Genomic DNA, 12,931 nt, shown 5'->3' on the forward strand with positions numbered 1-12,931 from the left:
ATATTTGAAATTATTTTCCGAGAATTTAATTTTTAGCAAACAACTGTGGATTTTAGAAAAAAATTTCAAAAAAAAAATTATTTGAAGCTTAATTTTTTCTCAAAAAAATTAAATTTTTTGTAAATGACTATAAATTTTTAAATATTTTCTCAAAATTTTATTTGTAGCAAACAATTGTAAATTATAACATTTAAAAAAAAAAAAAAATTATATTTGAAATTTTTTCGAAATTTTTTTTTTTTGATTTTTCGAAATTTTTTTTTCCAAAAATCAAGCCCCCTCCAAAATTAATCCTACGGACGCCCTTGATTACCTATATTGAATGTCTTGAAACAGGCTCTTAATTCTATAATTATGTATTTCTCTCTTTGTTTGTTTGAGGACTTCTGTGAAGTTATCAGATAAAAAGTTTCGCCCTTACTTCTTATTGTGAGTATCATGTTATTGTCGTTCTCATCACCCAATAATATCAATATTATGTTAATATGTTACTTTATTATTTTTGACAATAATAATAGTTATACTTAATGAAATAATATTAGTAAATAAATTCTTTAAAACAAGAAAACTCTGTATCATATTTCTAAAAATGAGGGATCCATTCATTCTTAAACACATGAAAATGCCATTCCAACAAGCCTTTTATGGTGATACGTGAATTTAATGGGGGGTTCGTAAAATCGAGGGTACCCTGGAAATAACTTAAAAATGACAACATTAATATAAATGATCTCTTTATAATAAGAATAATGAAATACAACTCACAATAGTTCGTTAAGTGAGGGTCCCCTGATTCTGATACTTGGGGGAATATGTATATCAGAATAGGTGAATTAAATAGTTCTGATCATTTTTTCGCTTTCTTTTGAGAACAAAATCAACATAGATAGGATTATCCGATTTAAATGGACCCAAATAGTTTTCTTGCTAATCTTCAGTTCCTATGCAGTTGAATAAGTGCCCACATGCTGGTTCAACTCACTATTTCCATTATATTAACGACATTTCCGGCGTCCAAACTACCAGAATCGTTGAAACCACTGCTTTTCTATTGTATGCGATACTGTCCATAAACAGCACATTTTTTTGGCCGCTTGCTTTGACTTTTGACCTTGATACTAAAGAATATATCGAATTTCCTCTTTTTTTAACTTCAATTTTGAACGAATGTAACACACACTGGCTTCACCAAGACACAAAACTATTAATAGCCTTTTTTTAAAGTGTAAGCCTAACCTTTAAGCATACTTTAAGCCTTTTTTATACAATGTATTGATCATGAAATAAAGCTCACTAACGACATCCAGAGAAAAACCCACAGAACTTTTTACTGAACCTAATATTAATCCGGTAAATTTAGACTATTTTAATACAAAAATAAAAGCATTTTGTGGCATGTTATAAGGCCCAAATGCTCAGAGTTATATGCCTCCTAAATATATCATAACAACCATGTAATTTGATTAGATCAACATGAAATGATACTATCAACATATAGTTGGTAATTAGAAAGGCCAACCTTATGATTAAATAAAGCATTTTAAGACGAAGAAATTGTACAGAGATTATAACTGAGATAGTCAGGTAATGATGCTGTCTTCATCAAATAATTTCCTGTAAAAGTGTCTAACTAAGAATTATTTGGTCTCTTGCATAAAGTATCAATAGTATGAGGTTTTCCCTCTTTGCAAAATATTAATAATATGTAAGAATAAACGAGACTAGAACTAGCCTTGATAAATAATGTAATCATTAGGACTAATTTATACTTTTTGTTTTCTTTATTATTTATTTAAAGGCCGTGACCTTTACAAATAAGAGTAAATGATAATATGTTCGAATGTGATACGAATTTAAACACAAAACATACGCCTGTTTTTTTTTTGCATCTTTGTATTGTAATGATCACAATATTTATATAGGGATAATTTGAGAGGGGGAGGGGGGATGATTATTGTACAGGTGGGAAGGTGATTATTGGAGAGACGAGGATGAGGGGTCAGTCAGTCCTTTCCAATAATATACAAAACATTTTATTTATTACAACAACAAAACGGTTATATAGAGATTATATAGGATATATCAAAGGAATTATAATAATTTTTTGTCAGAACGTATTATAATAAATATTCAATTATAAATATTATATATGTATATCTTAAAAATGATTAAATTTATGGTAGATAGAATTGAAGGGAACTGGCTCCAGGGGTTATTATTTGAACATCATCAATATGGAAGACATTCTTTGACAATCTTATATGGTGTAGTTCTATTAAACGTTTGCAAATTTCTCGGGACTCATTCCATCCCCCTGCAAGCAAACTGGATGGAATACGAACACACACTAATGGTGTGTAAGTCCTGTAAAGATATCACTCATCATCTCAGTTGCTCCTTATGCTTTCCTACGATAATATACCCAGTCTTCTTTTAGTGAGGAACAAAAACGTTTTGCGCTTTTGTGTATTTTGTGAGAATTGAAACGATAAAATAGACAGCTAAAACGGTCGAATGCACTGCTCGATTCGTCCACAAATTCAAAAAAAAACTTGTAGAACAGGCTAGTGAGGACCCACTGACGATAATTTCCCGAAAGCTTTGTGACCCGGAATATCCCAAAATTGTCCAAAATCCTGCTTAACAGAGGAAAACAAACAAAAAAATTGATAAGAATCCTGGCCAATCAATGACAGCATCAACATAGCCTCCTGTTAAACTGCCCATCGTGTCTTCAATGAAGATTGACAGTCATCTTCTAACCCCTTCAAATAAGAAGAAAATGGTCTCCCAAACCAAGGCTTTGATCAAGTTAAAACAGAAGTCTCCCATGAAAGATCTTGTATGGTTCTTCATAGATGAAAAAAATTTCTTTCAACCCCAAAATCACAACTCAAGGAACAATAGATGTTGGGCAAAAAGTACTTTTAACGTCCATAGGATCATGACGGCTAAGTACTCACAACAAGCAATGATTCTTGACGTTATTAGTAGCAAAGATCACATTATGGCACCCTTCATCTTCAAGCAGGGCCTGAAAATTAAGCCCAACGTCTACATCAGGCCAGCAAAATCTTTCCCTAGATCTGTAGAATCCTGAAAACTTGCCCTTGGATCGGGAAGCAAGACTTGTCACACCAGCAAACTAAAACTCGATTTGATTGATTTCGGGAATGTGATGTACGTTCCGCCGAACTTACAGCCTCCTAACTCGCCGAATTTGAATTTTTAGACTACTTTGCCCAGGGCAAAGTTAAATGGGTTTCCAATGAAGGTCCCCAGAGACCTACAAGATCCATGAGAGCTGAGAAAAGTAGGGCATTTCGGACTTTATCGAGTGGGACAATCAAGAGGGCATTTGGACGTTTCTGGGAACGTTGTGAACGTGTGGTCGATGTTAACAGCAATTTTATTGATTGAATGTCAAATCTATGCTATAATCTTGGTTTTCGTGAGATTTTTATTTAAGTTAAGAAATAAAATCAGAGCCGTGTTTCACTTTTGTTTTATTCGGTTTGCGAGTGTTTAGATGAACCACTCTTTATGTCGGTAATTGATGTACAATTAAATCAACTCAATTCAGACACCCTGTATCTTTGACTTGTATTTTCAACTCCATGGATATAACAAATAATTATTTTATTAATAATTATACTAATAATACCTGGGTCTTAGGTAAAAAAAAAACCCACAAAAAGCCGGAGAGAGCGGTGTATCATAATAAAAGGTGAAAAAGAGTTTTACCATAATAAAATATTAATTCCATTTTCCATCTACATACTCTTCTCTTGTGATAATGATACGTCAATAAAAAGTAAACAAATTCCCCATTTTTTATTTGAGATATTCTTTTTATAAGTAATATATTTTGATAATTAACTTTATAATTCAATATGAGGGCCTAGAACTTCCACTTCAATTTGATGATGGTAATAAGAAAAAGAGAGAAGTACATACATAGAGAAAAAACAAATTGTCTATTATTGTATGTATAAAAGCCATCATGACCTTGAACCTATCAAGGCCTCCCATTTTCTATACATAGTTACCTATATATATTATTCAATAGATAAATACTTTTTTTATGTCTAACAATTAAAATAAAATAAAATCCGCAGAGCTTCCCCCCTCACTCCGTAATACACAGGGTGTGCTAGCAAACTGATTCGCGAAAATGATTTTTTTACAAACGTAATTTCACTGATTTTATCAGATAATAAAATATAACTAGATTTTGGAAGCTTGAGGGATTCTGATGTATATTATTCAATAAAATCACTTCCAACCCTAAGTACAGCCTCTATACGAGGCCAAAAGCGCGAGCAGGCCTTCTCCACTTGATCCCTAAGTAAATCCTGGAATTCATTCTTGATCCGACTGATAAGTTCGTCTTTGGTGTTGCAGGGGATTCCCTTGGTTTGTCGTTGGATTGCACCCTGCACAAAAAAATTAATTGGGTTAAGCGAGTTTAGAGGCCAAAAGTGTGGCAAGATGAAGTCGTCAAAATTGTTTTGGAGGCATTTTATACTTTTTCTTAGTTCCTGACACATGTAAGGCCTTTCATTGGCAACCATGCCGATCCATGGTTCCCATGGGTCGAACAATTGGTGTTGCAGGGGATTCAGTTGATTTGTCGTTCGATTCTCACACACCCCCCACACAAAAATCAATCGGATTCAGCGAGTAAGGAAGCCAAAAGTGTGGCGAGAATAACATGTCCAAATAGTCTTGGAGCCATTTGATTCTTTTTTTGAGGTGTGGGAGGGAGCCGAGATCTGTTGACACATGTAAGGCCTTTCATTGGCAACCATGCCGATCCAAATATTAAGCTCGGTTCGAGCAATTGTTGTTATACCTTCCAGCACGGATTCCACGGAGGGCTCCGCGTCTTTTCCAGTTATTTAAAACAACGAATTCGATTTTTTTCCTCCACTGGTGTAAGTTAGTTTACAAACTATCTAACCACAACAAACTTTCATCCTCCAAAGTTCCCGTGTTTGCCCAAGGTAGCTCACCAAAAGTGGCGCATAGATAGCTGGCACACCCTGTACGTAATAAAATAAGGAGATCTATTGGAATAAGAGCTCCATTTGAATACCATTAGCCTCGTATTATTATCGTCATTTATCCCAGGCATTGGTAACAGGGAAGAAATGACGTCACATTATATTTCCTAATTTTTTATTAGAGTTATTTCGTGGAAAATGATTTTGTTTTATTACTATTTTTCTTGAATGTCTTTTCTTTTGAGCTGTTATTATTCATTGATCATCAGTCTTCACATGTGTGTGTGTGTGCTTTTGGCTGAATCACCTTCGGATATGATATCATTAACGAATTTCTTATTACGTATATTACTTATTTTTATTCCTGACTCCTTTTTTTTGGAATGATGATTTGGCTCTGTAATTAGGGGTTATTATAAGAAATATATGAAGGAATATATTTTATATTATAGAGAAGTAATAACGAATTAAATATATAAGAAATAAAAAAAAGAGAAAAATCGTCTGCAGCTTCAAGGCAGCATTTGCATATTTCATATTTCTCTTTTTCGTTGTGTTTCTTGGATTTACGAGAACAAAAAAAAAAAAAAAGAGGAGAAAAAGAATGGAGGCCAGGTGTACAAGAATATAATATATGTTTCTAGATGGAACTTTGTTCTTTTCGTTGGTATAAGTCACATATGCTTTATATCAATTTCAGTTGACCTAACCTTTGGAGGGGTGTTAAGGCACCTCCTTCGCAGGGAAGAGAAGAGGTCAGCTTCCAAAAATAGACAGATGACAAAGACAAAAAGAAATGTATATATATTAAAAAAATTAAAATGAATTATGATGATTTGTCATTTTCATAATATGTGATTTGTTTTTAATGAGTCGCCATTTCACCTCACTTCACACTGAGTCTTCATCATCAGCTGCTCTTCCTACTACTAAGACTACCCCTACATACATACATAAATATGCAGTTGACCATCATCCATCAAAAGAAAAACGTATGAGCCGTATTTTTATCAAAGATTCCCGCTCCCGGACATGAAATTAAAGAACTGCACTGCTACTTTTTTAAACATATTTTTCTGTTTATTTGTAGATCTGTCCTTCTATTAATATACATAATTAATAAAATGGCTTGAACACAGGAATGGAAAGAAAATATTTAAAGGCTTATAACGAACGAAATGGAAAGGATAGACACATTTAATGACATTCAATTATTCAACCTTGGTCACACTGGGTCGCTAACCTTGGTAGCCTTGCCTTGGATTGACAGAAGCCAAGACATCCTACATTTTTTCGGCCTTCTGGGACGATGAACTGCCTTGTTGGAAGGGGTAATTGGGCTACTTCATCCATCCAGAGAATGTAAATTACAATTGCATACCCAAAGTACAATGACAAAGCAAGAGGTCGCCCAGCCCTACCAAAGCTTCCGGCGGGGTGTGGCTGAAGTTATCAATGGAGGCAGATCATATTATAAATGATTGAACGTAGTTTTCATATAATAAAAAAATTATCGTTCTACCTCAAGGTTATACCATAACGCGTTTAAGACTGATTTTTGACTTTATTAAGGCTATTTAATAGTGACGTCATAGAGTATGATGTGTTCCCCCTTATGTAAAAACTCCGTTTATCTTGGACAGCAGTCGGTAAGATACATCCAGTTGAAAATTCTATCAATAGTGAGTCCTTAAATTATGATTGGTTATGTGTTTTGTCAAAATCTGTCTGTCTTGCCCAGGAGTGGGTACAATACATCCACTTGAAATGTCTAGCAAATCCGATTATAGGATAGTCTAACTTCTTTAGAAGTCTTTAAAGAAATTCCCAATTTATATGGACCATCCAGTAATTATACACAAAAATGAACAAATAATTCCTCTTGCACTTTTTGTTGAGGTATTAATTTGCAAAAAAGAAAGACCTTAGAACTTGACCTTTATGTACACATCTACAGAACCCACAAATAGGTTTATCTACAGCTGAATCACGAAGAGACTGTATGTGATGTAATAACAACATCAATACTATGATACAAAGCATTATAACACAAAAAAAAAGAAGCATAATAATAAAATAAAATAAACCTGTGGTTAACAAATTTTAATTAAAAACAAAGATACTTGAAGAAGTTATTACTGTTTATAAGAGCTGTCATTTCATTATAAGTATTATTATTATAATTATGACTACGGCATCAAGTGAGGTGATGTACATACATACGTACATATGTACAAGCAACAACAGGTAAAAAAAAATTGGTTACCTTTTTATTTATTCCTCTAAAGGCTGAATCCATTTATGAAAAGAAAAATCAAATTAAAAAGATATAAAAAAAATATATATATTTACATCGAGTTTGATTGTCTGTTGAGGACGTTTGAACACAAGCGTCCGGAGGATTATTATATGTTAATTAAGGGGGGTGGGTGGATTTTTGGATCAAATTTTTTATAAAAATATAATTTTTTATAAAATTAAAGTTTTTGGAAGGAAAATTCAAAAATTATACATCAAATATGAAATTTTTCAAAAAAAAAAATATTTATAAAAGTTTTTTTCAAAGAATTTTATTCATAATATTTAATTTTTGAACTGTTTTTCCAAAAATTTTATCTTAAATCACTAATTTTTAAACTTTTTTTTTTCCCAAAAACTTTATTTTATAAATGTTTTTTCCCAAAACTTTAATTTATATAATTTTTACCCAACAACTTTAATTTAAAAATTCATATTTTAAAATTAATTTTTGATTTTTTTTCTAAAAAATTGAAGCTTTTGGAAAAAAATTCCAAAAATTAAATATTTAATGTGAAATTTTTTGGAAAAAAATTCAAAAATCCACTTTTATTCACAAAAATTTAATTTTAAAAAAAAAAAATTCAAAAATTCATTTATTTTTTCGATTTTTTTTTTCAAAAATTAAATTTTCTTGAAAAAAACAAAAATTCCTTAATTTAGTGGGGCGACAGTCCCTCCAGCCCACCCCGTGCAATCAACCCTGTTGAAAATCAAAAATATATATGTACATACATAGAGTTTGGTTGTTTGTTGAGGACGTTTGAAAATCTCTTTTTCCATCACTAATTTAATAGCGTCTTCTTCTTCTTCTACTTGATGTTAATAACAATAATAATAAATGTAATCAACTCACGGCGCAATGATATGTATATACTAATTCTGTGGTTTATATGCTATTAAAATTTACTTTTTGCTGTTTCACATCAAATAAATTAATATTAGGAATAAAAAAAATGTTATTATTATTTAAGAACAGAGCACAAAAAAACAACAACGATCAGAGACGCACAAATAATTATCTCTGCCTGGATCAAAACAACAGTTATTGCCTGTTTATTAGATAAAAGGTTGTTTCAATTAACAAATGAATATTACAATACGGAAAATGAAAAATTAATTTAAAAGTCTGTCAAAACAAAGTTAAATATAATGAAAGGAAGGGAAAAGAATCAAAAGGAGTTTCTAGAGAGTGACAATAGGCCAGGAAACTCAACAATACCGAGTGGCCCATTAAAATCTAAACACATTGAAATTTAAACTTCAACAAGATATAATTTATTACATCAAGAAAATTGATACTATAATTAGATTGTGTCTCAGCAATATTAATATTAATTTAGCTACCCTTAGTGGCAATGATAGCTTCCAGGCGCCAACGGAAGGCCTGGCATCCGCTGTGGATGTAGCCAGTTTCGTCGATTATGTTCAGATGTCATTTTCTCAACTTTTACGTAAGATGAAGAGCTCAGACTTGATTAATTTCATAACTAATTGATTATGCTTTAATATATTGAAATATGAATACATTTCAGTCACTCAACCTTAATTAATTATTGAATTAGTAAGTGTTCAGATGACAAAGTACCACCCGGTATGAAACAATCTTGTGCAATGTTTTTGATTTTTGGATCAAATTTTTCTTATAAAGGATTATTATTCACAAATTTATTTCTCGGTAATATACAATGTGCTGAGCCCCTATTTTTTACAATCAAGTGTCAGGGTTCAGGTACTGGCGCTAGCCATGAATACTTTATTTGAGCGTAGAGCAAGGGAGAGACAAAACAAGACCTTGGGAGATTTCAACCAAGGCAAAACTAAGAGAAACAATTGATCTTTAAAAAAAATCCAGAAGAAGAGTTTTAGTTTAGTTTTAGTTTGGTCTCCAAAGTAGGGCTATCTAAATTTTAAGTTTTAAAACTATGATGAAACAAGACAGTCAAACATCACTTGATCAGGCATAATGCCACCGGTACTTGCCCTCCCTCCCAACTTTTTGAAAAACAATGAAAAGTTTGATGATTGATTCATTAATACATGAGACGTCAGTTTTAATATGCAGAAATTATGGAATGGTTTCAATGTCCCTGGTTGTATATCAAACAACCATTATAGACTTTGATGATTAATAAGAAATAATCAAATAAGTTGTTCATGAAGCATTCATTATTGAAGCCCTCCAGCCTTCCCCAATTTTTACATGTTTCGTAATAAACTATGATTGACAGTCGATATCATTTCATCTATAATTATTTTGAAACCATTCAAGATAAACACTTGAAATTTTGATCTCGAAAGGATAAAAGATAGATCCTGAATAAATGATATAATTTTTTTTTTTAAAGTTACAGGGTGTCCACGATAAATTGGAACTATCTTAAAATTCAACCTGCTTGATAAAAATGGATTTTGGAGGTTATTTGTTAATATGAAAAAGTTAGACATGATATTAAACAATAAATTTATTCAACATGTCCTCCCTCAGCAGCCACCATCTTCTCCATCCTGCCCCTAAAGGATTTGCATACCCTGATGACTTCTGCAGAATCGACAACATTCCACTCCCTCGTAATGGAGCCCGGGAACTTTGTAATAAAGACCGCAGGGACCTCTTCTCTCTCCTTGTCAAGCTACCTGTCATTCTGGACGCTGTAGCTTCTGTCGACAGTCCAGTTTTTCTCGTCGGAGAAGAAGATGATTCTTCCTCCATGGCTCTTCAGGTCATTGAGGAGACACTTACCGTTGGTGAGCCTGGTGGCCTTCATGGATGCCAAGAGGATGTGTTGTTTGACCATTCGGTATGACCTGTACCCGAGGTCTTCATAAACAGCCTTGAAGACCAGCTGCTTGTTCACTCCACGGTGCTTGGCCAACCTGGACAAGGAAGTCCCCGTCGAAGCCTTGATGGACTTCCGGTGGCCTTCAAGGAAGCGGGGAGTGCGGATTCGGTCACTTCTCATGTTGTAGGCCTTGCGGCAGACCTTCCCCTCAACCTCCAAGGCATTGAAGACCCGGTACACAGTAGTCTTGGGGTAGTTAAGAAGCTTGTAGATAGCAGAGGGCTTGTGTCCCGCGCGAGCCAATTCGAGGATGGCGTCTCTCCTTGCTTGTTCCATGATGACTATTGTTTATTGTCAAAACAATTGTGGTGGAAGTTATAGTGTATTGTTCACGCAACCTTTTATATTAGTATGATTTAACCCCGAATATCCACATTATGGATCTGGATGAAGTTTAAAGTAGTTCCAATTTATCGTGGACACCCTGTATAACTAAACATTTTTTTTTTGCAACTTTTGCTGTAGATTTTGTTTATCTTATATATGAATAAAACAAAGTTTCCCTTCTAGGTATATATATAATAATAATATCCCCCTTGCCTAATCTAAAAAGATGCTCCATTAAGGGTCTTTCATTATGTAATCATCAAATACAATTGGTCTATTCAGTGAGTTGATACAATTCGACTCAATTGAGTTAAATTTCTATTCTTTTGCACAAAAAAATTTAGTAAATTGTCGTGACAATCTCTTTAAAAAGTAACATGAATTCAACATAAGAGTCATCTAGCGAGTAAAATATAATTTATGTATGTATGAAAATAAGTTACCGGTTGCTCTGAAAGAAAAAAAAATTAATGAGCAAGCAATGGATAAACATTTTTTAAGGATTTCTGTAAAAAAAAATCGGATCAAATCATGCAGGAGAGCAAAAATAAATAATTAATTTTTGGAATTTTTCCAAAAAAATTCCAAAAAACCAAGCCCCCCTAAAAAATGCTCCAGACACCCCTGAAGTGTGCTCATGTAAAGTAGAGAGTAACGCTAAGGATGTGTTGGGTGGTTATTTTCTAATAATTGAAGTAAAATGTGTATGTTTGTCGACGCCTAAAAACTCCGGGCAATGCCGGATAATACCGCTAGTAACATATATGCAAGATGATTTTTTGCTCTGCAATTAAACATAATCTATTTGGAATTAGGTTTAGGTTCGATATAGATACATCATCTAATAGAATCTATTTAAAAAAAAAAAAAAAAAAAACTATTATTGATGTACCTGTATAAAAATAATTACGATATTTGCATAGGTAAACGTTTCCTTCTTCTGGAAAACTATGCTTTGAATCATCACCTATTATACAGAAAGGTACTCTCTACAATGTAAGCAAATCCGACATTCCTTCAAGATCCCTTATTAATTCATTAAGAATCAAAGACATAAATAGTTGAATGTTTAATGAATGGAATATTTTTCACAGCAGGAATAAATTTTTCTTAATTCAAACAACCACCACGCATATTTCAGAGAAAAATAGGGAAATCACCTTTGGTAGTCCTACACACATACAGGTATACCTTTAATGATTTTAATCACTCTGCATGTACATTGTACATACATATATTGGCACTATGGTTACAACATATAGGTTTATAAATTTAAACAATCAGAGAAATATCCAAAATATTATAAATTAATATTCGTAAAAGCGTAGAAAAAATTTACATATATAACATACATTTTCCAACTACTTATAAATATATGTGTATAATTAATTCTTCATATATTTTTATTTTCTCTCTGATTCTTATATCCATTTATTTAAAATATAACATTTGGATTTTATTAGACGGTTTTTATATGTAACATATACCGGGTGCTGCGAATAAAAATGTACACTTTTTTTTTGCTACATAAGTCATGATTTTTGTGAATGTGGTGAAATTGTTCCGGTCAAACACTTAAAATAAACAATAAATGAAAAAAAAACAAAAAAAAACTAGATCTTCCAATGTGTCCTTTAGAAGCCAAGAAAATGCCGTCTGAACGGGACCCACGAATTTCGGTCAACTTGCCTTTCTGCCCAAAGAAAATGTGGCCCCTTACTCACCAGATGCCAGCCCTGGAAGCCATCATTACTGCCAAAGGGGGCTACGTCGATGATTAAGGTATAATAAAATTATATTAGTTATTTTTGCTGAAATATACATCTGTATAAAGTTCTAGATTGAAAGTGCAAAGATTTTTTAGGCGCACTCTGTATATATCGGTTCGATATTATTATCCATAGGTTAAGCACGGGTATATATACTCTATGGAGGAAAATGCCCTGGAGTCAACATTATCAACTACTACTAGTACTCATCATTATGATGGTATTTTGAAGGCCAGTCAATCCTGCTACCATTCCGACTCCTACCATCTTAATAGACACACATCATATTAATTATGTGGGGGAAGAAAAAAACTATATCAAAAAATGGTTTTATTATTCTGCCAATGGCGATCTATAGAGCGGTCATACATCTAATATCCTACATATATGACGTCTGTAGTAGACAAAAAGGAAACGTCGATTACCCTCGATTCCATAGTGTTTTTTCTGAATAAAACATATCATAAAAGAAATATTCATAACACCATATGAAAACCGTTGTTGTTATATCTTCATGCACTAACATAAAGTTGATCAGTTCTAATCTTGGATAGAGAACATTATTTCCCATAAAATGAAAAACTGGTTGAATATGACGTCTAGAATAGTTTTTTTGGAACATTTTGAGGAGAGGTTTTTACAATAAAATGAGTGGAAATCCCTTACACAAAATAAACAGTTTACCCAA

The sequence above is a fragment of the Lepeophtheirus salmonis genome, chromosome 14 (genome assembly GCF_016086655.4).
Source record: "Lepeophtheirus salmonis chromosome 14, UVic_Lsal_1.4, whole genome shotgun sequence".
NCBI classification, from domain to species: Eukaryota; Metazoa; Arthropoda; class Copepoda; order Siphonostomatoida; family Caligidae; genus Lepeophtheirus; species Lepeophtheirus salmonis.